The 26,300-nt window shown below is 40.1% G+C and overlaps 1 long non-coding RNA gene across 1 annotated transcript in view; it reads right to left on the bottom strand.

Annotated features, from left to right (window-relative positions):
- The window catches only part of LOC147825707 (uncharacterized), a 69,693-nt gene that overhangs the window by 24,677 nt on the left and 18,716 nt on the right, over positions 1-26,300 (bottom strand). Inside the window, exon 2 of the long non-coding RNA XR_015440213.1 lies at positions 13,685-13,765. This is a non-coding gene — a long non-coding RNA (uncharacterized LOC147825707). The remainder of the gene's footprint in view (positions 1-13,684; positions 13,766-26,300) is intronic.

Below are 26,300 nucleotides of genomic sequence, written 5' to 3'. Positions count from 1 at the left end.
TGATATTTGTAGAAAGAAAAATAATTTTAAAAATCAAAGCTACCAAGTGGCTGAGTCAGAATGGAAGCCCTAGTCCATGTAGCCAGCAGGTCCCAATCCCTCTTATCATGCTGTCACAGATACTGGCAAACAGATAGAGATGTGGCTATAGATCTTTCATCCCTCACTAAAGCACCTAGCAGATTCTGACCCCAATAAATTAGTAAATGAACACCCCCTTTCCCAGGGTCTATGTCAAGAGGCCAAATCTAGAGCACATCAAATGGGTATTGATGACTGACTGGTTGACAGGGTTGTCAATGATGATGTTAAAGTGGATGCTGGACTGGGAAGGACATTGATTGGAGAAGCATGGCTAGAGAAGGGAGAAAGGCAGTTTTCTTTCCAGGGGCCTAGTCTCATATAAAGACTCCCTCTGTACAGGAAGATCTGGAATTATTTTATTTGGTTCTGTAGAGAGGCGGAGGGGGTATGCAATTGACTTGTCATGTCAGGGAAGAATGCTTTAATCAGCATCTGTTCATTTTATCCAAAGAATTGAAAAGATGTTTGGGCATTCCTCATTCCATTGTCCAGAAGAAAGCTCTAACTCAAAAAAATGTTAAGCTATGAAATGGCTCAGAACTTTCTTACGAAAACCGAATGTTCCAGGGTACGGGCTGCAGCTGAGACACTGACAGACCCTGCAAGGACAACTGTTGAGACCTGTGAGCTACAGCCTTCAATGGCCGCTGAATGGTCCACATGCACAAAATCACTGCAGGTGATCCCTTGGGAAGTCCCACAGACAGAAGAGGCAGCATTATCTTCAAACGACCTTCACAGTTTAGATGCCCAAGCCAGTCTTACCAAAAACCCCTGAATGTACAGAGAAGACAAGCAGTCCGAGATCCTCCTCCTTGACCCATACCTGTAGAGTCTTGGCTAGCTTGCTCTAACCAGAATCCCAGAGATCCACACACAGCCTCATTGGAGCATTACCTGACATTGCAATGCCATGATCATTGCATAGCTACTGAACTTTTTGTGATATTCTGATAGCACAATTCCCTCTCTTTGAGGAAATTGAGGCTCTGAGATGCCAAATGTCTTGTCCAAGGGTCAGTGTGGTGACAAATGGTGGTGTGACTTTAACCCTGCCCTGCCCTGGCCACAGCCCTCAGAAGGAACCTTCTTCTTTTCTTCCATCTTTAAAGCTTCTGTTCCTCACATCAACATAATGGATGATCTGTTTCTCTGAATCTGAATCTAAGGAAAGAATTCCTAAAAGTTTTATGTATGCAAATATACGACAGGAGAGATTTCAGTTGGCATCGGGAAACGAGCTATACTGGAAGGATCTTTTCGGTAAATCAAGTCTACTTTTGCAGCAGAGGAGTTCACTTGATTTTCTATTCTTTTTTTTATTGGTACATTTTAGGTATACAATATGATGACATTCATCATTGGAGATTTTCACCTTTACACAATCACTCTTGGTTCTTATTTTTTCCCCCTTCCCCTGCCCTCCCTTCAACCCTTCCATCCCTCCCTATTTACAGAGACTTTGATTCCATTTTTCTATTTTCTCATATTAATTCCATGCCCTTCTTTCCTTTCCCCTACCCCTCCCACTTCCCCTTCCCTTTTGCCCCCTTTCTTCCTATATCACATTGTCTATTATACCTTTTAGTCCTTATTTACACTTTCAGTTCCTCACACCGGAGAAACTATTCGGTATTTACACATGTGTGTCCTATTTATTTCACTTAAGAATACCGCCTCAATGTGCACCCATTTAGCTGTAATTGTCTCTAATTTTGCATTTTTTATGGCTGAATAGTACTCCATTTTATTAAAAAAAAAAAAAAAAAAAAAAAGCACACATGTTCTTTATCCAGTCTCCAGTTGATGGGCATTTGGGCTGTTTCCAAGTTTTAGCTATTACAGACTGTGCTGCTATGAACATGAGTACACATATATCACTGTGATATGATTCTTTTAATTCTTTGGGGAAGACATCCAGCAGGGGAATGGCTGCATCAAATGGGACTTCCAATCCTAGTTCTTTGAGGTATCTCCATACTGTTTTTCACAGTGGTTGTGCCAGTCTACACTCCCACCAGCAGTGGAGCAGGCTTCCTCTTTCCCCACAGCCCCACCAGCATTGGTTATTGGTTGATTTCATGATAGCAGCCATTCTTACTGGAGTAAGGTGGAATCTCAGCATTGTTTTCATTTGCATCTCTTGAATGACCAGTGATGTTGAAACTTTTTTCATATGTTTATTTGCTATTTCTACTTCTTTGTCTGAGAAATGCCTGTTCATTTCAGATGGCAGTTTTAGGGCTGGATCTTTAAATTTGGGAGGTCTGAATTTTGAAAGTTTTTTATGGATTCTAGATAGTAGACCTTTGTCTGAGGGACAGCTGGTGAAAAATTTTTCCCACATTGTTGGTTGACTCTTCAAACTGATGGTGGTTTCTCTTGCTGTGCAGAAGCATTTTAGTAAGAAGAGATCCCACTTCTTGATTGTTTATGCTAGTTCATGGGCAACTGAGGTTTTGTTCATAAAATCTTTTCCTACACCAATGTCTTCAAGAGTTCTTCCTAAACTCTCTTCCAGCCAGTTGAGTGTTTCTGTTTTAATATTTAGATCTTTCATCCATTTCGATTTTGGTTTACTGTATAGTGAGAGATATAGGGCTAGTTTTAGTCTTTGGCAAGTTGAAACCCAATTTTTCCAGCACCATTTATTAAAGAGGCTATCTTTCCTCCAGTGAGGATGGTTGGCTCCTTTGTCAAAGAGGAGGTGGCTGAATGTGTCTGGAGTTGTTTCTGCATCTTCTAATCTGTTCCACTGGTCTTCAGGTCTGTTTCTTTGCCAGGACCATGCTGTTTTTATCACAGTAGCTTTGTAGTATAGTTTAAGTTGGGGGTTGTGATACCCCCTGCCATGTCTCTGTTACCTAGAATTGCCTTTGCTATTCTAGGTCTCTTCTTGTTCCAAATGAATTTTTGGATTGTTTTCTCAGGGTCCATGAAGTATGCTGCTTGGATTTCAATTTGGAATGCATTGAAACTGTATAGCAATTTTGGAAGTATGTCCATTTTTACTATGTTGATTCTTCCTACCCAGGAGCAAGGGATATCTTTCCATTTTCTGATAACGTCTTCAATCTCACTTTTCAGAGTGCTATAGTTTTCAGAGAAGAGGTCTTTGATTTCTTTTGTTAGGTTGATTGCTAGATGTTTCAGTTGTTTGGATGCTATTGTGAAAGGAATTGGTTTCCCTTTTTCTCTCTCAGTGAGTCTGTTGTTCTTGTAGAGGAAAGCTATTGATTTTTGTGTGTTGACCTTGTATCCAGCTACTTGACTGAATTTTGTTATTAAGTCTAGAAGACTTTTGGTGGCATTCTTGGGGTCTTCTATATAGAGTATCGTGTCATTTGCAAATAATGACAATTTGACTTCTTCATTTCCTATCTTTATTCTTTTTATTTCTTTCTCTTGTCTACTTGCTGTGACTAATGTTTCCAAAACTATATTGAACAGGCGTGGTGGTAGTGGACATCCTTGTCTTCTTCCTGATTTTACTGTGAAGGATTTCAGTTATTGACCATTTAGTATGATATTGGCTGTTGGTTTTTCATGGATGGCTTTTATCAGATTGAGGTAGAAACCGTCTATTCCAATTTTTGGTAGGTTTTTCTTTTTATTATAAATGCATGTTGGCTTTTGTCAAATGCTTTTTCTGAATCTATTGAGATGATCATATGATATGGTTTTTGCCCTTGGCTCTACTGATATAGTGTATTACATTGATTGATTTGTGTATGTTGAACCATCCCTGCATCCCTGGGATGAATCCCACTTGGTCAGGGTATATGATCTTCACGATGATCTTTGCCTTTCTATTTGTCAGTATCTTATTAAGAATTTTTGCATCTATGTTCATTAGTGAGATTGGCCTATAGTTCTCTTTTTTGGTTGGGTCTTTTTCTGCTTTGGGGATCAAGGTGATGCTTGCTTACAGGAATGAATTTGGGAGCATTGCTTCCCTTTCAATTTCACTGAAGAGTTAAAACAGTAGTGGCAGTAATTCCTCTCTAAATGTCTTGTACAATTCAGCAGTGAAGCCATCAAGACCTGGGCTTTTCTTGGGTGGTAAGTTTTTATTACATTTTCAATTTCATTGATTCATATTGGGTCATTTCGAATTTTTAAGTCTTCTTCGTTCAACTTTGGTAATTCATACATATCTAGGAATCTGTCCATTTCTTCTGTGTTTTCCATCTTATTGGCATATAGGTTCTGGAAGTAGGTATTGATGATCCTCTGGATTTCTGCTGGGTCTGTTGTAATTTCACCCTTTTCATTCCTAATTTCATGGATTTGGGGCTTTTCTTTCCTTTTTCTGATAAGGTTGGCTAAGGGTTTGTCAGTTTTGTTGATTCTTTTGAAGAACCAACTCTTGGCTTCATTGATTTTTGGTATTGTTCTCTTAGTCTCCATTGCATCGATTTCTCCTCTGATCTTTATAATTTCCTCCCTTTTATGAGCTTTGGATTTGTCCTGCTCTTCTTTTTCTAGAAGCCTGAGGTTCAGCATCAGATTGTTTAATTGGGCTCACTCTGTTTTCCTAATATGAGTATTCATTGCTATGAATTTCCCCCATAAGACTGCTTTCATGGTGTCCCATAGATTCCGATATGTTGTCTTGTCATTGTCATTTACTTGAAGGAACTGTCTGATTTCTTCTTTAATTTCCTCTGTGACCCATTGGTTATTCAGAAGTGTGTTGTTCAATTTCCATGTGTTTATGAAATTTTTGCAGTTTCTTTTGGTATTGATCTCCAGTTTCATCCCACTATGGTCTGATAATATACAGAGGATAACTTCAATTCCTTTGCACTTACTTAAATATGTTCTATGAGCGAGTATGTAGTCTGCTTTGGAGAAAGACCCCGGTGTAGCTGAAAAGAATGTGTATTTTGATTTTGTGGGGTGGAACACTCTGTAAACATCTGTTAAGTTCATTTGTTCAAGAGTTTGATTGAGTTTTAGTATTTCATTGCTTGTTTTTTGTCTAGTTGATCTATCTATTTGTGACAATGGTGTTTTGAGGTCCTCCATTACTATTGTATTAGAGCTTATATGATTTTTCTTGTCCATTAGTATTTGTTTTACATAGTTGGGTGCACTAGTGTTTGGTGTGTATATGTTTATGATTGTCATCTCTTCCTCTTGGATTGTTCTCTTTTCAAGGATGTAGTGTCCTTCTTTGTCTCTCTCAATCAGTGTTGCTTTGAAATCCACTTGATCTGCAAAAAGGATAGGTTCTCCTGCTTTTTTGGGGGTTCTTGTTGCATGGAGTATTGTTTTCCACCCTTTAACTTTCAGTCTATGAGTTTCTTTTTGAATTAAGTGTGTTTCTTGTTTGCAGAATATTGATGGATCTTGCTTCTAAACCCATTCTGCTCGTATATTTCTTTTGATTGGTGAGTTGAAATCATTAACATTGATGCTTATAACTGATACATATTGATTTATCATTGTTATGACTTTTTCTTTTTGTTGGATTCTCCCCCTTTGCACTTAATTTCTTCTTGTGTCCAATGTATTCATTCTGTTGGGCTTTCTGGAGTTGTGATCCTAGTTGTCCTTTCCTAGGATATTTTCTAAAATTTTTTGAAGTGCTGGTTTTGTATTTATGAAGTTCCTAAAGTGCACTTTGTCATGAAAATATCTTATTTCTAGATCAACTTTGAAAGATAGTTTTGCAGGGTACATCAGTCTGGGTTGGAGGCTGTTTTCCTTTCATGCTTGCAATACTTCATTCCAAGCTCTTCTTGCCTTGAGTGTTTGGGTTGAGAAGTCTGCTGTGATTCTGATGGGCTTCCCTTTGTATGTGATTTGTTTCTTTTCTCTAACTGCTTGTAGAAATTTGTTCTTCTGTTGGGTTCTGGAATCTTAACAATTATATGCCTATGTGTAGATTTTTTTGATCAAGGCTAACTGGAGTCCTATATGCCTCACTTATCTTTATGTTAAGTTCTTTCCCCCTGCTAGGGAAGTTTTCTGCCATTACTTCTGTGAACAGTTTTTTGTGTCATCTCCACTCTCTCCTGTTTCTTCATTGACTCCAATCAGTCTTATGTTATTCTTCTTTCCATCGTCTAGCAGCTGCTGCATTCATTTCTCATGGTCCTTTACAATTTTGAAGCAATTTTTCTTTTCCTGGTCACTAACTGCAATCTCATCTTCTGTATCTGAAATTCTGTCCCCACATTGGCTCATTCTGCTGTGTAGAGTTTCAATGGAGTTTTCAACCTCCTAGAAATCTATTTGCATTTGTTTTATGGATTCCATTTGTTTCCTATGTTGGGATTCCATCATGTTTCTCAGATCCTCTATTTTTTTATCTGTGTCCTCTCTAGATTTATTAATCATGTCTTGCACTATGGGCACAATCTCTGCTTATATCTGAGAAATTATTTCTGATTTCATTCTTTCCAGATCCTCTTTTGTTGCCAGTTCAGGGAGTCCAGGTAGTAGAGTATCAGAGTGTTCCATCTCGTTTCCCTTTGGGGTTGCTGTAGGTGATCTTGAACTCTGGTTTTGAGGCTTGTTTGCAAGTCTTCTCATTTTGACAGGGTGAGGGTGCTGCTGGTGCCTGGATGGCTCATTTCCTCTGTGCTGGGAGCATTGATACATTGCCCTGGAAGCCTCCTACTCTGCACTGGGACCTGTGGCATGTCAACCCAGAAGCCTCCTCCTCTGTTTGATTTTCTATTCTGTTCCATGTGGTCATTGTGAAAACTTCTGGGCACATGTACAAGATTAAATCCACAACATTTATTAGCATTAGATACTAGGTCAATTGCCTTGATGAACTCTCCAGCTATACTGTCCCCAGGACCCATCCCTGTGACTCAGTTGCAGGCCAAGTGTACTCCATACTCTGGAGGGTCCATGCAGTCCTGAAATAAGAAAATTCCTGAGAGGATCCCTGGCATCCACTGTTAGCCTTTTCTATGTACAATGCCCCATGTGTGGGGAGTGTTAGGCTAAATTGAAGAAATCTCAAGTGCTCGCAGTCCTAAGGAATTATACCAGCACAGTGATGTAATAGGTTTCAGTTTTGCACTGCAATATGAATTAATTAATTTAATGATGTGTCCTTAACTGTATGTACTGGTGAACTGGGGGAAGGGACCCACTGTAGAATGAGCTTGGGAAGACAAACTGGATACTTCAACAGGTTTCCTTCCTGCCTCACTTTCCAACACCTTTGATATAATGCTTAGCTCTCCAAAAAGCAGTGCTGAATCTTTCTCTGTGCATGTTTACAGAAAAAAATCTAACCCCCTTACGACATTAAAGGCGCCCCAAACTAATCTCAAATGGGAAAAACGGAGGACAATCACATTATATCTAAGCGCTAGCTGATTCCCAAACTAGAAACACCTATTGTAAATATTAGCTAGTCATATCCTATAATTAAATGTCATAATTTTTAAAAAAAATTATAAAATAACACTGTTATTCTTAATTAGATCTGCAAGAGGAAGTGTTCTATAAACAATTGGGGCATTAGGGGGAATCTGAATCTAAACTAGGTATTAGGCACTAATACATCAATGTTACATATCTTGAATTAGATAATGGTACAGGACATATGAGAGAAACGATCCTTGCTCTCAGGAGATGTATACTCCGGTATTTGTGGATGAAGTGATAGGATATTTGCAACTTAATTGAAATGGTTTTGAAGGCACACACACCCAGCGCTATGAGGCAAAATGGTAGATAATAGGTAAAGGTTGAATAATGTTCCCTGTTCTAATTTTTTACAATTTTCTGTGGGTTTGAATCTTTTCAAGATAATAAGGTGGGCAAAGCTAAACAGTTCAGAATTAGAAGAGAACTTCAGAATGACCAATTGGTTCAAAGCAGAAGCTGTATCAAGTGGCAATGTTTAAAAATCAAGAATTATTCTCCTCAACAAGTAACTTCAAAATGAGCTTACCCAGAAGATGGCCATGTGTCCTTGTTCCAACAGTGCCAGAAATGTGCTGGGCTAGCCACTTCCTCCACTAACTGCACAGGAGCTTCCAGTAGCCCACGTGACTCATTGGAGGAAGCTGGCTATAATGTAGTGGCCTGAGCAAGTCCACCCACATCACAAGCAAAGACAGAACTTTTAAACATAGACTATACTCCAACTCTTAATCTTGCTTTCAGATTTTAGGTGCTCTTAGCACACATCTGCTTGACTATAGCAATCATGCCACTATGTATATCTGTATCAAAACATCATGTCACACACCTTAAATATAGATAATACAAGTTAAAAAATAAAGTAAGACAGCCATGGATCTCATCTGTCACATCAACTCGGTTTATAGTCCTAATAACTATCTATGAAGTAAGATCAAGAAGCTCAAGAATAAAGAGTAATCATAAACCAGTAATGTCTGTAATGGACAGGAAAACATGGGGTGGGGAAACCCACATATTTGTCAACCCAGTTCTTAAGGAAATTGAGAATAAGGAAGTTACCTTATGAAATTCATCTGGATATAACTGTAAACTCTGTATAAACTTACTTAAATCTATAATATATTTTATATGTGGAATCTAAATAGAAAAGAAAGACACAGAGAATAGAAGGTGGTTATGAAGCTTCAGGTTAGGGGAAATGGGGAGACACTGGTCAAAGGGTAAAAACTTTCAGTTATAGGATGAATACATTCTGAGCATCTAATGTTCAGGCTGAGGACTGTAGTTAACAATACTGTATTATATTCTGGAAATTTTCTAAGAGACATATCTCAAGTTTTCTCTCTAAAACAATAAAAAGGGAGCTATATGAGCTAATGGGTGCATTAATTAACTTGATTGTGATATTCATTTTATAGTATGTACTTATATAAAATAATCACATTATACATTTTAAATATGAATATATACAATTCTGTCACCTATATCTCAATAAAGCCAAAAATTCAAGACATATGTACAAAAGTCAAACAAAATACATTCATGATATCTTCATGTTCACATTTTCAATGTAAAGCTAAATAAATATAGAAACCACTAAACGCACATGCAGAAAGAACAAATAAGTCAGACACTAAGACACTGTATTCTGATCTTGGAGAAATGCTTTGGCCAGAAAGCCAGTCTGAAATAACTATGGCAATTTGCTTACTGTGTCATCAAGGGCCCTCGGTGCTCCACCTGGCCTGGTTTCCCATGTGAGTTAAACCAAGTGATGGAGGTGCTGGCCCAGAAATAGCAGCACTGGCATCCTGCTGAACCAACTGCTCTTGGACCTTTTAAGCCATAACAGTCCACAGCCTGAGATCTGGGGCTGCGTCTAATTGACCCGTGGCTCCCTCCAGCTCCTCATTCAGGACCTGGCAGCCTGGACATGTGGGGGGCCTTTGATCTCCAATCTTGGATGGAGGTTATCCCATTTGAAGGTTCTCCCCCTCTCTGGGGCCACTCAATTTGAACTCATGCCCTCTTCTGTTTTTCCTTACGCTTGAAACAACTTCTTTCACTTTAAGGTCCCTAGTTTGAGATTTCCTCTCATCTCACTTGATAACTGTCCCCTATGCAGCATGATTCAATCTTATCTTAGGTCATAAATAGGCTCTTGCCCATCCTGTTGTGGCCCAAATCCTTAATAACACAACAATCCAAATCAATAGCAGTGTGGCATAATCCAGCTGCACAGGGTCCTGGGAAGGTCCAGGAGGACCAGTGCCTGGCTCAGAGGCAGGGGAATGAAAAATGCAATTTCCTTCGATGTCTCAGGTCTATTTTGGGGAAACCTCATTTCTTGTTCAATGGGATCAGCCTGGATCAGTGAACATGGACTATAATCAAACTGCAGCACGTGTTTCTCTGCCGCACCCAGTTTACTTGGGGAAAACTGTACAACATTCACATTTAAAGGACTTCAGTCTTTTCCTTCCATGTGGCCCTCCTGAGAAAGAAAATGACTTGTCATCTGGCGCTATTTCACATTCTGGTATAGTAAATGAAAACAAAAGTGCAGTTCATGGAGTTTGGGTCTAAAAAAAAAAAGGTTCCTTGTACAAGGCCCACACAAAATGCATGGAAGGAACTTAGGTTTATACATTTTCATATTCAAATTCTCTTAATTTTCTTCAATTTCTACTTTAAGAGCAGACTGCCACACTCCCTTGATTTTTTCCTATAGCCTTTTCTCCAGTATCTCATCCGAAATTCTCCTGTGCACTTATCCTACAGGTTCATCCAGAAGCTCTGATTGACTAATGAGTGAAACAGCTGAAGGTGAACATCTCTATTAAATTCTCTTGGCTTTTTTAAGATTTAAAAAAAGGAAGAAACTTTTTCTTCCTCTAAATGCAAATCCTCCCTGTAACACTGTGCCTAATCTACTACAACTAATTAATCTGCTGGAGCTGATGAAATGTTACCTCCGCATTTTTTGTTCCTTGTATACAATTATTGTAACAGTGGTGAATAAATCAATATTCCCAATCCAACTGTAAAAAACAATCAAGAAAAGCAGTGCTTCTCAGGGAAAAAAACACCAAATAATATTTATTAACTCTGTCTCAATCCACAACAGAAGCAAATACCATTCAGGCATTTTCTGCAAGTGTAATAAGCAAACTCAGATACATGATGAAGGTGGCACATGCCAATAATTTCACCATTTTACACTGCAGAGTAATTGAAGGATTTAATGAGAAACAAACCAATAAAAATAAATAGACCATGGTAGAGGAGGAGAAACTGATCTGAAATGGAAGTTGCTCCATTGTGAGTTTAGTTTTTTTGCATGGTTTGACCAAGGGGGGAAAAATAGTATCAGAACATCTAGCCCTTATCCATTTTTTTCAGAGAAAAAAGAATTATATTTTGTTTCTGCAGTTGTGAACCCTGGCCACAGTAACTATTAGCTGTTTAATGGGAATGGGGCCCCTCCATTTGTAGTCCTGCACTCCTCCTGAGATGCCCAGCAGAGTCAGTGGCACTCCCTGCTGATAGCCAGGGCCCTGCTGGTCTCACTGGTGACCCTGTGGAGTAATCCTCAGGAAACACTTCCTAGTCAATATCCCTGGCCAGATTTTGGGTATGGGGCTCAAGAGGCTGCCTCCCCTGACATCAGCCACAGGCAAGGGACCTGGGACACAGATGCCTCCCCAAGTTAGTGGTTCATAAATGACAATGGGCAAACACAGAGAAGTCTATCTGCACCCATTTCTACAAAGATGTTCAGGGTGCAATCCATGCCCAAAGAGCTCATATCAAGGCTGAGGATAGGAGACTATATTTTATGGGGGTTTGTGGAGTCATCGAGTGCACATTCCCATTTATGAGGCAAAAGGGCTGGGAAACACTTCTGGGAAGAGAAGACACCAGGGCAGAGTGGGAAATAACATGCCATGCAAGCAGGCTTAGCTGGGCAGAGAGTGTAGGATAGGGTGGGGGTGAGGATATGGTAGGCAAAGAGTTCCAAGTATGCAAAGCCCCAGACCTCCAGGAATAGATGATAAGTGTAGGAAAGGAAGCCAGGGTCAGGCTAGGATGGCTCCCTGGAAGAGGATTTCAGAGGATTCTGGGAGCCTTGCAAGGAAGAAACCCTCACCAGGTCTACACACAGGTGAGGCACACTGGAGCCCTGGCATAGAACTGACCTGTTCCTGCTTTTGCACAGGTGTCCAAGGGATCCTTGGTCTAGCACCTCTGGGCCCTTTGAGGGTCACTCAGTGATGGTGCCCACTCCCAGGCCACAGCTGCTGCCTCGCTACCTGCAGTGGGTGGATGGGCCAGGGTCACTCTTTGACCTTTCCAGGGACATGTCTTGATTGTCCATCTGCATGTACCAACATGCTTAGAGAAAAAAATGTAAACCTTGACTATTGTCATTTATTCCAATCAGGAGAATCCACTTTAACATGGTTTCTTTAAGAGAAGCTATTTTCAGCCCCTCTGTTTTGAGGTCCTCCCCCTCATGCGTGACTGAGAGTACTCAATTGTAATAAGTAATTGCTGTGTGAGCACTCTGGGAGGAGGAGAGATGGAGGGTCAGAGAGGCCAGTTGAGGGTTCCTTCCCAGGCGCATGGGCCTGCTGCCCTTTGATCACATCTGAAGAGCTCTCTTGAAGAGTATTGACGGGATGGAGCATTCTATTTCCAAATCAAGTTCAAGTGAGTTCTATTATGCCTGGGCTGCAAGGAACACAGATGCTTGCTATTCACATTCTTAGGAAGCTGAGAGGCTGAAAGCTCCCTTTCTAGCTAACAAGCTGACAAACCCGAAGGCATCTTCTGTGGTCTGCACCAAGTGTGCTCTCACTTCCTTCTGGTGTGGGAGCTGCAACGTGGGAGTCTGTTCATATAGAACCTGCCAGTTGACCAGAGAAAAGATTCTTGAAGAACTGGCTCTTTTCCTGAATCTGTATCACTCACTGTCTTCATAAGGAGACACATTGCTGCCTCTGAAGCTCCAGTCCTAGGGTCTAGCAGAGCAAAAATGAAAAATGGGATGGGGGTGAATTGAAGCATTTCCCACAGGCTCCAGGACTCTCTTTAAGACGGACAAGGAGATGGAAGGGAAGGGAAGGGAAGGGAAGGGAAGGGGAGAGGAGGGGAGGGAGGGGAGGGCAGGGAAGATGAGAAGGCAAGAGAAGTGAAGGGAGAGAGAAGAGAGGGAAGAAGGAGGGAAGGAGGGAGGGAGGGAGGGAGGGAAGGAGGGAGGGAGGGAGGGAGGGAAGGAAGGAAGGGCATCCAGTCCAGGTTGGGAAGAGTGAAAAGGAGCTTCATGAGGGAAGTGCCACTCACTCCTCACCACCCTCCCTTGCTGCCACATGTTTGAACACATGACCATGGGCCACTGGTCAAACAGGTCTCTCAGCCCCACTCAGCTCCCTGGAAAGCTCCTATGCAGGGCCCGACATCTGACATGAATCTCAACAGCACACCCTACACTATGGTGGGTCAAGAAAGACGAAATCTTCCAGACTTTGGCCTCCAAGTGAGAGGCACCAGAGGCTACCAGTGAGTCCCCTTGAGGGAACAAGCCTGTGGGGACAGTGGCTGGAGTCTGACAGCAACTCGGGACCTCCCCTCAGGCCACTATTTACTCATCTTCAAAAGCCCAGGAGGAGGTGGCCTCACCATGGCTACCAGAAGTCAGAGCTTCTATTCCAGGAGCCAGGGCCATTGAGACTATCCTTAAGGACTTGAGTAGGGTAGACCATCATCCAGGATCTCCACACTACCCAGACAGATAGGTCTTTTCCAGAAACCCTAACATGGTCACTTCTAAATGGAGGGCTAGTTGACCATTGGAAAAAGTGCCTGAAGACCCACCTCAGAGATGCTTCTTTCCAGCCAAATCTTCAAGTCTTTCAAATCAGGGGGAGGTGGTGGAGCCTGAATGATGCATATGTGGGTAGATCATACTGGGCTTCTTCCCCACCCCTTCCAGTCGCCTGGCACCTAGTACTCCCTTGTCTCTAAGCTGATGGTCTTTCTATTGCTGCATTTCTGAGGTGTCAGGTATAGGCCAGTGGATGCTACTATGGAGAAAGTGAGGCAAAACAGAGGGGCTGAGTCCTCTCCCAGGCTCGTTAGTACACAAGTGCCAGCTCTGAGCAGGGCAAAGCCAGACGAGTTAACATCTAGCACTGACCTCTGTTCCTGTTGTGCTCTCGAATGAGTCCATTGAGATGAAAACATTAATGAATTTGAGCAGACATGTGTCAAAATCCCCCTGGAAAACAAAAACTAAAACAAAGTCAGTACACCATACCAGCGTGTATTTTTTATAAACACCAGCATTGTTATATAAGATCAATCAGGGAGTAAGCTTTATAGGAAAGAAATTTTTATTATTATAGCTGAAAAGTTCTACTTCTTTCCATCAGGTCAGAATTGAATTTTCTATTTAATTATGTGCTCACCATTGTTCTTATCACCGTGCCTCAAAATCAGCCAAGACTATGGCACATTTGCCAGTGAGATTCAAACAGAAAGAACTGGCCTGTCCAAATGCTTGGCGTGATTGGTCTTTTAATGAAATGGGTTATAGCTCTCTCATGTGCTGGGCCTCAATAATAGAATTTAAGTGAAAGTAATTTCCAAGTGCAATCATAGTTTACATATTAGTTATTGTATAAATAAAAAAAAGAGTAGGTTAAATGCAATTAACATCAAGGCCCTTGTGTGGGCCTCCTGGGAAAGGGATCAGCCAGGCCAGTTATTATTTCTCAGATTTTGATGGGAAGAAGGAAACATTTTACTGTATGCCTCAGCTGTAAGTGCTAAAGCTTTCTGAAAATTCAAAACATCACCAGACCTCTGAACAGGGTAAAAACACAATGAGCATTTGTTTTTAACTACTCCTCAGAAGCTTAGCTCCAGGCATTAAACTCTGCAAGGTAAGAGTCAAGCCTAACTGGTCCAGTGCAGAACTAACAAGAGAAGGAGTGTGTCTGAGCGTGGGACTCATAATATAGAGATAAGAGGAAGGGAGGCCAGGGCCTGCAGTCAGGAGCAGGCTCTGCAAAGATGGATGGACCCATCCAGTGTGAAAGGTCATGAGTGACAGAGCCAGCAAGAGTGATGGGCATCAGATCACAGCCAAGTGCACGCACTGTGTTAATGGATCCTTGGTACTTTTTTGAGTTCTAGTGGTGTAGTACTTTGGAGCCTCACTGCAATAGGGTAAAAAGGGAAAGAAGATGAAAGAGTAAAGCCATGCATGAGGAAAATCAGATTGATCAATGGAGAGGAAAACAAGACCCAGGAAGGTTATGCTAGGTGGTCAGGAGAGACTAAATGAGGTTTCTCCATCAGAAGGAAGCCTGGGTGGAGGTCATGGGCAAGTCCTGAGCCACAGGCTTCCCTCACCCTGAGTCTTTCACTGATGGGAAGGAATATCCAGGGCCAGATGCCTGTCTAAAAGAGCCAGAAGGCCTGGGGGATGGTGAGGAATCAAAACAGGACAAGCAGAGAGAAAAAGCAGTGTGAGTACTGGGCCTCCAACACAGAGAACTGGGATGGCATTGGCAAGAAAGTTTGAAGAAATCAAAGAAGAGGTTTGGTAGGGCTTAAGGGTGGCATGGATGGCGAAGGTACCCATCTTGTCCAAAGTGTCCCAATTTCACAGGTGAACGTGATATGTAGATTAAACTTATGTGACTCAAGGTGGTAGAGCAAAAAATAATAACCTATTTACATAGGACTAAAAGGCTTGCAAATTTTTAAAAATCTTAGAATATGTCACCACAAGCACACTTCTCTTTTCTCTTTTTGAATTATCAGATTTCCTCGGTTGTATGTGACAGAAGCATATTAACTCAAAAGAGGAACACATGCCACCAGCAAGAAAGGGAGGGGTACTACTGAATGTGAGAGTTGCTGGAGTCAGACTCTCCTGTCTTTGGGACCCTCCTAGGAAGCTCCTCTCTTCTTCTTCTTCTTCTTCTTCTTCTTCTTCTTCTTCTTCGTCGTCGTCGTCGTCGTCGTCGTCGTCGTCGTCGTCGTCGTCTTCTTCTTCTTCTTCTTCCTCTCTCTCTCTCTCTCTCTCTCTCTCTCTCTCTCTCTTGGCTTACTCTTTTTCACTGGTTTGGGTCTCTGGAAACTTCTATTTTGATTATAAACTTATGACAACAACTTATGACAACAAAAAAATCCCACATATTGAGACTGCACACACACACTCACACACACAAAGGACGAAGAACTTATCAGACTGAGTCATGTGTTCATCCACCCATTCATTCAATCAATAAGCCAAATCCATCATTTATTGCAACAAATATTGATCGGTATGCCCAACACACCAGATATGTTCCAGGTATGAGGCTCATGGGTATGAATAAGACAGAAGGTCTTGACTCAGACAAAGCTTTGAATGCTTTAAAAAAGAAAGTAGGAAGAGACCAACAAATGAAAAGCAAGCAAACAAACAAGAACAACAAACAAAGCACAGCACACCATCCATAGATCCATAACTAGAACCATCCCAGGGGTCCTGAGAAGGAACGGTAATTCCCATCATACAACAACAAACTTGTATGTGTGGGGCAAGCTGGGAGCTGGAGGGAGGACAGGTGGGGAAATTTTCCCCAAATGGATTGGACCTGACATTATAAGTAAGAGAAAGAAAGAAGTGCTGTTGAGTGGGGAAAATAAAAATGCAGAATTACATAAATTTTTGGTTTCATAGTTTTTTATTATTGACAAGAGAGTATCCAAGAGATGCAGAATTAAGAAGCCTTAGCTGTAAAGTATTACTGTTCCAAGTATTCTCTATCTCATAAGATATCTACAAAGAATTGGAAACAGGTTCCTACTGAGAGCCTGGTCTGTAACACTGGCCCCAACTCTACCCAGGCCCTGTTCAGCACTTGTATGGGTTTCCCAAAAGACAAAGTTCAGAGGCCATGGGTTTGACACTCTGCTAGGCACATCAAATGCACTCAATATTCATTCACTTAAATGTTTATTTTAATTCATTAGAATTGGCTGTAATCAGATCCATCAAACCATAATGAACCAAGTTCATATACGAAAAAGTTTGGATAGTAGTTTGTGAGCTTTTGTTTTTCTAATGATCTTTCATTTTAACACAAATAACAAAGCTCCAATTTCAAGACATTTGTAACTCTTTTTTTATTTTTTGGTACTGGGGGTTGAACTTGGGACCTTGTGCTTGTGAGGTAGATGATGGAACCACTGAGCTAAATCCCCAGCCCTGACATTTGTAACTCTTGATGTGCCTGCAACACACACAAACTGGAAAGGGCCCCAGTTGTTCTGACAGCACAAACTCCCAGCCCCTAGATGATGCATCTTCCCTGCACCTCACTCAGTAGGTTTCCAGGCACACTCCTTGGAATTCAACCTACTGTGCCACACACATTCCTCACCTTAGACTCAGATGATATGTGATAACATTCTGGGGTCATTGCTATACCCCACGGTGAAGTAATCTCTCCAGCCTCAAGTGTTCTGAACTAACAGAAGTTGTGACCACATGATCACCTTCCTGCCTGAAGTCTTAGAAACAGGAAGTTACCAAGATATGTAGGTCATCACCACTGAGCTTCCTAATATCCAGTCTTCCAAGCCTTGCGAATTTGTATGGAAATCTCCTCTCCTTCTGTTGCATTTTCATACCAGACACCAGCCAATTTGGGGGTACAGCAATGAAGTCCATTGCTCCAGGGGGCAAGCCAGGGTCACTACACATAGAGACAGAGGTAGACAATGGATCATAACCTGAAGTGGATGCAGGACAAACACAGGATAGTGGGATAAATGCAGGCAGGCAAGCAATGTCAGGCCAGCCCATAGTGAATTCAAGTTTCTGACTGGTGGATTTGGGTGATGGTTACAACAGCTAGATGGAGCATCTAACAGAATTTTAGATCAGCATGAGTAACTCAGGGAAGACATGTGTCAGCCATGAAATGCTAGCTTGTTGTTGCCAAACAACAGGGTTAGGACCATGTTGCCTTCCAAAGACCTCCATTTCTAAGTATAAATTTAATGTATTTTAATTCTAAGTATAATTTTTATAACAGATCCATGGGTGTCATGGTTGGCTTTTGGTTTTTTGTTGTTATTATTTGTTTGTTTTCTATTCTAATTCTTCTCTCCCCACACTATTTATTCTCCTTCAGAGTCAAGACCTCCAGACCCGTTAGTTGTAAGGCTCTCAGGCCCACCCAGATTTTGGGTCAAGTGGATCAAGTTCATTTGTTAACAAGCATTTAGTTCTTTCATCTTTAAAGGGAATACACCTATGCTCCCATAAAAGCAGAGAGCCCCATCAACAGGAGTATTTTACCTTCTTGGGGGACTCTTCTTTTGCTTCAGTGGAGCCTTTTGTAGCTGACAGGCTCTGGCATGTCATCCTGGTTCACTTTCCTACCTCCATACTTAGGAGATAATGTCACTAGGGTGAAGACCAGTGGTGATAGAACTGACCACAGGTCGAATGAGCCTTCTTGGTCAAGGAGAGTTTCCAGTGACTGGAAGATGGCATTTAAGCTTACCCCCTTGGTCAGGATACTACACAGCAGGTGGGAGGCTCAGAAAGGGAGATAAGTCCCTTTCAACTGGAGAGTTTCTGATCATTTCTCACAGCCTGAAAGCCCAGAGTCATGAAGTCTCAAGGAGAATTCTGTGACCTTTAATGTGAGACCACACTGTCTATATCTCCGTCAATCCACACTGTCCACATCTCCATCAAACCTCTACACTGGCCTCTTCATGAGCCTTTCTTATTTTAACTGACTTTATTGTTCAAGAGAGAGAATGGAAAGGTAGATGGCCTGATGCCCCTCCCAAGCTGTCCATTAACTCATTTCCAACAGGACAAGTGTAAATGCAATTCCCAGTCTCTCCTAGTCTCTGTTCAGAATTATTAGGTCTATGAGCTCACTCCAGGGTCCTCATTACCCACATGATACCACCGCCTCTAGGCTCATCTTAAGTAAGTGGTCCACAGCTCTCTATGGTTGACTTAATTGAGCATTACTTTAGATATAGGAAACTAATATTTGGAGCATATATTTTTCAAATCCAATATTTCTTACAAGTTCTAGTCACCTGCCATCTGATCTTATTTGTACTTATTTCCAGATAAATCTTCATTTAAATGTATTTTAATGTATTTATTTTTATTTTTTTAATTTCAGGGATTTGTGGACTTGTTCATTCCTGATATTTGAGAAAAATGTGTGTTGGTCGGTTTTGGAAGCAAATGTTACAGGATTTTCCTTGTCGGCTCCACACTGTGGGGATCTCTTCACATGATTCTGGACTTCATCATTCCTTACGGCTAGTACTGATCATCTTAGGCATAATTAATGTAATTCATTTCATTTGCATAATCTATATTTTTCATGCTGGACCAACAGCTATACAATTATCAAATAATGCACAAAGTTATGTACATATTTTATATTTGTGTTTATTCTTTAATTAAAAGATGACAAAGATGTGCAATAGTGAAAATAATTGTAACTTAATATTTTTTATCCAATAAGTGAGTATGCAAAAGCCATCACACGTTAGGTTTTATAATTACTTAGATTTTTATAATTTTGCAGATGAGATTATTATCCTACTAAGATTCTGGAAAATCAAAGCCATGTTCCCTAAATCATAAAAGATTCTGACCCAAGTGCTGCCAACCTTGCAGGGAACAGCTTATGCTCCATGTCTTGAGAATGCATCCAGTTATCAATCACAGACATAGCAGAGCTGACAGAATGACAAGGGAGGCACCTGAAGACATTCATTGACTCTCAGTGACAAATCCATTCTGCATATTGCATTTCTGCTAACTGACTAAACCTCCACAGTGGCATTTCCCACAACATGGTTAGACCTCAGAGGGGATACCAAAAGGGATGTGTGAAGCAGAGAGCTGAAGTGCTGACATGGCCTGACATAAAATTTTGGGCCTCCTGATGCAGCCAGCTCTGTCAGTGCAGGCACCTTCCTCTCCTGGAATTGACATTGCCCTGCTTGCCTTGTGTAGGACAGAAACTGCAGGGAATAGCAGTTACTAATCCCAAGTGGAAGCTAGAGCATTTTGAGGAGAGGAAGAGACTCACACTCTTTATTTGGGTCTGGTAAACAGGCCATTCACAGGCTGTGGCTGCCCAAGACTACAGACACTGGACATAATGGCCTGGGAAAGAAAACGGCTGAGGAACAGTATGGTTTTAGGCAGATGCAAAAGGCCCAGCACACAGGAGAAAGGAATGACCCAGTGCTATGGCTAGTTTAAAACTCCTCAGAGAGGGATAAGCATATCACTGTACTCCTGTTCACATGTCAGGTATGAGCAGGAAACAGTCTGGGCTTCTGAGCCTTGGACATGGATACAATTGAAACTGTACATCCCCAGACAATCTGCATTACAAGGTAAATCTGTTTCCTAAGCCCAGTTATCTCCAGTAGAATCCTAATACCCAAGTCAAGATAGCTAGGAAGTTCAAAGAGGCAGAATCATCCCTCTAACTTCAAGACTCCCAAACTCACACCCTTATTCAAAACCCACACTAGCATTTTGGAAGGATTTAATGTAGCAGGACTTCTATTTGGCTTGCCAGACAGATATTTCCAAAATAAACACACAGTTTTATGATGCTATATTTGGGATTTTTTTCACTCGTAATTGCAAAGGAATAACATTGAAGATGTCACATAAATAGATGTGTGAAATACAAAAAAAATAATAATAATCGGGAACATCCCATTAAAAATAGTGCAGTATGCATCTTTTCTCTCTCCTGAGAGAAAGCCAAAAATTTTATAAATGCTCCACATTGAAAAGAGACATGAAGAGGATGTTAGAAGAGAGGAATTTTTAACAAGTTTTTTTTTTTTTGGTACCAGGAATCAAACTCGGGTCTTTCCTCTTGCACAGCAGGTGGTAAAACCACTGAGCTAAATCCCCAGCCCAACAAGTTTGTTTTTAAGACAAAAAGTGGTTCAAGAAGTTAGAAACACTTCTTGAAGCTCAGGGGCACATGAGAAGAGAATGGGCTAAAGAGGGATAAGTGTGTCCAGCAGAGCCCACCAGGCTCATAGACAGCATGGGTGACAAAGGGCAGGAATGGCTATGGGACCTGAAAGCTGAAGGATCAGGTTTCATAGGAACACTTCTAAGAGCCAACCTAGCAGCCAGGCATTTATCTACTAACACCTGAGGATGTAATGGAGAAAAAAATAAGAACCAAGCTACATCATGTACAGGTAATAGCACCCAATGATAAATGTAAACGTATTGTATACCTAAAATGTACCAATATAAGAATTTTTAAGAAATGAAAATGAATCTTCTAGGAAGCATTCAGCAACTATGTAGATTTTAGTGACTCCAAATAAGCCCCTAACATTCTAGTATGGGTTCTTCTATCAATAGATGACTTCCCACCCAGTTAATATAAAAAAAGAAGCCAGACAACAATGAGCTCCTATCCAGCTTTGCTATATCCTGCTCTTAAATATGATTAGGGAATCCAGAATCCAGAATTCAATATAGCAATACAATCACCAGAAGAAATCCTGCAATACAATACAAAGAATAAAGAATGACATAAATAGAAACCATGATTTCAGAGAATGTGTAGATATTTCTAGGAAGATATGAGAAACTAATAGGTAGGTATTAGTCAGTGCTCTGAATGGATTTAGGAAATTTTCATCTATAAAACAAGTACAGAGTAGTATGACAAAGGAACAAAATCCAAAAAGATTTCTAGAAAATTAAAAACATTCACTAAATCCTTTTTTAAAAGGCATGTTTATTGCGGCACAGTTTGTAATACCTAAAGCTTGGAAACAGCCCAAGTGCCCATCAACTGGAAAATGGATAAAGAAGATGTGGGTTTTTATAAAATGGAGTACTACTCAGCCATAAAGAACCAGAAACTAGAGTCATTTATAGCTAAATGGATGCATATTGAGGCCATACTCTTAAGTGAAATAAATAAGACACACATGTGTAAATACCAGATAGTTTCTCTAGTGTGAGAAACTGAGAGTGTAAATAAGGACTAAAAGGATTAATAACTAATAAATGATACTTTGAAACTGGAAAGGGTCCAAAGGGGTTTGGGTGGTGGGAGAGGAAGGGGAAAGGAAAGAATGGAAAGCAAAAATTATGAGAAAAGAAAAAAAATGGAAACAAAGTATGTAAATAGGGAAGGGTTTAGGGGTGAAGGGCCCACAGGTAATGGGGAAAAAATAAGAACCAAGATACATCATGTACAGGTACAAGCACCCAAAGATAAATGTAAATACATTGTATATCTACAATGTGCCAATAAAAGAATTTAAGAAAAAAAGGCATTAAATTGATTGGAATATGAAGTTGCTATTTTTTTCCATGAAAAAGAAAAATATGATAGAGACAAAACATAAGGCAAAAGTTCTATGTGGTAACGAATTATTCTCATTTCCAACTAACAAGTTTCAGGAAAAAAATAAAAGACAGCAGAGGAAAGCAAAGAAATAATGAAAGATAATTCTCCAAACTGAATACACATCCTAAGATTAAAAGTGTATCAACCATAGTTATTTTTATAAGATACAAAAATCATCATCACTAATACATATACACTAAAGTGTTGATGTGGGAGTGCAAATGGAAAAGAAATCAAATTGAAAGGCTTCTTAGCAGCTCCATTGTTTGCCAGTAGTCAATGGAATGAAGCCTTCAGTGTTCCAAAGTTCTAATTTTAACCCTCAATTCCATACCCAGTCAAACTATCACTCAGCATCTAGGCAAATTAAGAACTTCGGGGAACATGCAAGAATTTGGAAAGACTAGCTCTCAAGCAGATTTTTAGGGAGTCATTTGATTATGGAACAAAGAAATACACCAAGAATAAGTGAGACCCAGAGAAAAGAAGTCAGTAGATTAAACCTAGGAAAGCATAAAGTAACACTCAAAATGACAGCTGCACAATGGTTCTTGAGGTCAAACAGTACAGATTAGAACTATCGGAAGAGCTTTAGGCAGCAGTTTCCATTAAAAAAAATCCTATGGGTAAGATAATGTAATTGAGAACTTAGAAAAAGTTGAGAATTTATGCAGGGTAAAAGAGAATCAATTTAAACTTAGTGTTAGGGATATTTTACACAGCTACTCAGAGAAAATTGGACATTTAGAAAGAAAATATAATTATAATAGAACACTATTTCTGCAATGAACATTATTTCCTGAATCATACCAATGTAAGTAGTATTCATTGGGTTTGAAACCTTGGAATATACTTTTAGACAAAGTTCACTGATGAATAACTGAACCCCTATCAGAATATAAAAGCTATAACCTTGAAAATATAAAAGAAAAGATGAGCAGACAAAATTGAAAAGTAAAAGAAAAGAAACGTGGATGAATGGATGAAAGGGTACAAGGAAGGGTGAGTGGGTACTCAAGAAGTACACTCAAGAGGAAACAGGAAGTCCACTATGCTGTTTGATTCTTCAAAAATGACCAGTTGAAGAATATAAAACGATGAATTAACCAAACTAGGACAAAGAGGCATGGGGGAAATTTTAGCTAAATCCGCTTCTTTAAAAGCAATCATTATATAAGCAACAGTGAAAGTTAATAAATCCAGAGATAAAAATAAATACAGCTCACATCTCTGAGACAAAAATAAAATGTACAAAAATATAAGATTGCTTGTTCATGGAATGTGGAAGTAGGCATGAAAGTGAATGCGAAAGGAGAATTTATTTGCATTAGGAACTAATCTGTATGCTTCAAATCTTCATTCCTTGATATATTAGTAATATTTTTCCACACAAAAGTTTAGAAATTCTCTCAGCTATAAAATAAAATGATTATAATCTATAACAGTAACTGAATTCTGTCCAGGCCAGAAGGTCCCATGTAAATGACATATCCAACCTGAACTATCATAACTGGCTACATAATTCCCCCCAGCAAAGTCTACATGGTTTTTGTTTCCTGTTCTCATTTAGAAGAGATGGGTGACAGACCCCCCAAATTCAAAGACCCAATTCAAAAATGGACATCAGTAATGAACAGACATTTCTCAGACAAAGAAGTAAAAGCAGCAAATAAATACATGAAAAAATGTTCAACATCACTGGTCATTCGAGAGATGTAGATGAAAACAGCACTGAGATTCCACCTTACCCCACAAAGAATGGCTGCTATCAAGAAATCAACCAATAACAAATGCTGGCGGGGGTGTGGGGAGAAAGGAACCCTTCTCCATTGTTGGTGGGAGTGCCGACTGCTGCAACCACTATGGAAATCAGTATGGAGATACCTCAAAGAACTAAGACTAGAGGTCTCATTTGACCCAGCTATTCCCTTGCTGGGTACCTTCCACAAAGAATTCAAAGAATAATACCACAGTGATATATGTGCACCTATGTTTATAGCGGCACATTTTGTAATAGCTAAAGCTTGGAAACAGCCCAAGTGCCCATCAACTGGAAACTGGATAAAGAAGATGTGGTTTTTTTATAAAATGGAGTACTACTCAGCCATAAAGAATGACAAACTAGAGACATTTATAGCTAAATGGATGCATATTGAGGCCATACTCTTAAGTGAAATAAATAGGACACAAATGTGTAAATACCGAATAGTTTCTCTGGTGTGGGTAACTGAAAGTGTAAATAAGGATTAAAATGATTAAAATGAATAACTGATAATTTGAAATAAGAAAAGATCCAAAGGTGTAGGGGTGGTGGGAGGGGAAGGGTAAAGGAAAGAAGGGAAAGGAAAAATTATGAGAAAAGAGAAAAAAATGGAAACAAAATCTATGTAAATAGGGAAGGGTGGAGCGGGTGAAGGGCACACAGGTAATGTGGAAAAAATAAGAACCAAGATACATCATGTACAGGTACAAGCACCCAATGATAAATGTAAATGTATTGTATACCTAAAATGTACCAATAAAAGAATTAAAAAGTAAAAAGAAAAGATGGGTGATTTATAGCATGCTCCTGAACTAACACTGACTAATGAGCAGAAAGAATGAGTCTCTCCATATTCAACCCCAAGTTGGATAAACCAGCATCTCTGACACCAAGGCTAGGGTGTCTTGTTTTAACCAACATTCTAGGTGATCCCCAGGGGTCTACAGTATGGCCTTGGTTACTGTTACCAGGATAAGAAAGTGAGGCTGTGGCAACAGAACATGGTGGAGCTCTCCTTCATGTTGATGGATGGAAGTGGGCTCTTCCCACTCATGTCTCTTTCATCCCTCAGCCTCCGCAGTGGTGGAAAAGGTGGCCACAGGCCTCTTCTTAAGCTCTACCTCACCTCTAACTGCAAAGGAGACAGAAAATGGAAATGAAGTAAAATGAGTATGCAGGGAAGAGAAAACAGATTTTTGGTGACCAACTAACACCTCCACACAGAACCATAGTAAGGTCACAGAAATATTCTCTCCCAGCTGACTTTGATGACATTCAATGTTAACAACTTGTGGAACAAGGACGTACCATGTTCAGAAAGAAACGCCTGTCTAGACCCAGATACCCTCTGTACACACCTCCAGTTGTAGCCAGAGATGGAACAGGGTTCTAATTTTCACACAGGGCCTGGTATTCAGACTTCCACATCTATTTCTGTAAAGTTACTCAATCTTTCCTGCATTCCTAAGTTTCTATCAATCAAAGCATGGATGTCTACATTCAACCAAGTGTGATCTTCTAATAACATGATTCCAATGGTATCTATACCTTAAAACTCATCCTGATGCCCCTAAATCACCCAAGGACCTCAGATATAAAGGACCAGGAGCATTCCAAATGAGACACTTTTAAGATGCTCTCCACACCAGCATAGTAGCCAAAAGTCACAGAGACAGTCACAATGGCCGACCTGTGCTGGGTTGGCAGTTGCCCATAGGCAGTTTATAAAGGGTATTTTGGACAAAAATATGACATCATATTTAACTTTGTGCTTTCCTACTTCAAATGCGTTTGATAGAAAGCAAAATAAAAAATGGAAAAATCACTATTTTGATATTTAGTGTCAAATTGACATCTTAAAAATTTCACACATCTAAAACTCAATGGTGCTTAGACTCATTTACAATATCTTTACTACTTCTTAGTGCAAGAATATTAGAATATTTTCCAAATATCTGCTAAAGCTTTCTTAAAGTTAATCTACCACAATGGATTTAAATAAATAAACAAACAAATAAACAATATTTCCAACTAGACCTGATCTAAAGTCTAAACCTTTCTTTATTTGAAACACACATTCACAGACAATATACAGTTTTCTCCGTCAACTGAACAAGCAAATAAAACCGAAAATGGCCCAAGAATATGTGGTATTAAGTGTGCAAGGGGTTTACCTAATGATCAAATATTTATGAATGAAAAAGACAGCAACAACAAAGTAACAAATATCTTTGTAATGTTAGCTCCAGTATGGCAATGGTGGACTATATCTGAGTATATATTGCACTTTCAAAGATGTTTGCCAAGTCTTTCCTTCATAAAGCAGCCCTCTTTTAAAACATTTTATATTTAGGAAATAGAGAGCTGACATAGGAAAAAGATGGAAATTAATGCCAGGATTTTGTGTACTTATTCAAATGTATTATCCATCTCCTCTCTCTGACCATGGGAGAGGGGAAAAAGGAAGGAGGAAAATCCCACCTTGGACACACAATTATGAGTCTTTTTTCAGCAACCTCTCCTCACAGGCCTCATTAAAAGGTTACCTTGTCCCACTTCTGCCTTCCAGATCCTTTCTTCATCGGGTTTCA

This window comes from Heterocephalus glaber, unplaced genomic scaffold (assembly GCF_053883595.1).
Source record: "Heterocephalus glaber isolate CG9 unplaced genomic scaffold, H.glaber_assembly_v1.0 deba00001497, whole genome shotgun sequence".
Classification (NCBI taxonomy): domain Eukaryota; kingdom Metazoa; phylum Chordata; class Mammalia; order Rodentia; family Bathyergidae; genus Heterocephalus; species Heterocephalus glaber.
The sequence above is the reverse complement of the archived record's forward strand: the minus strand, read 5'-3'. Positions and strand labels throughout refer to the sequence as shown.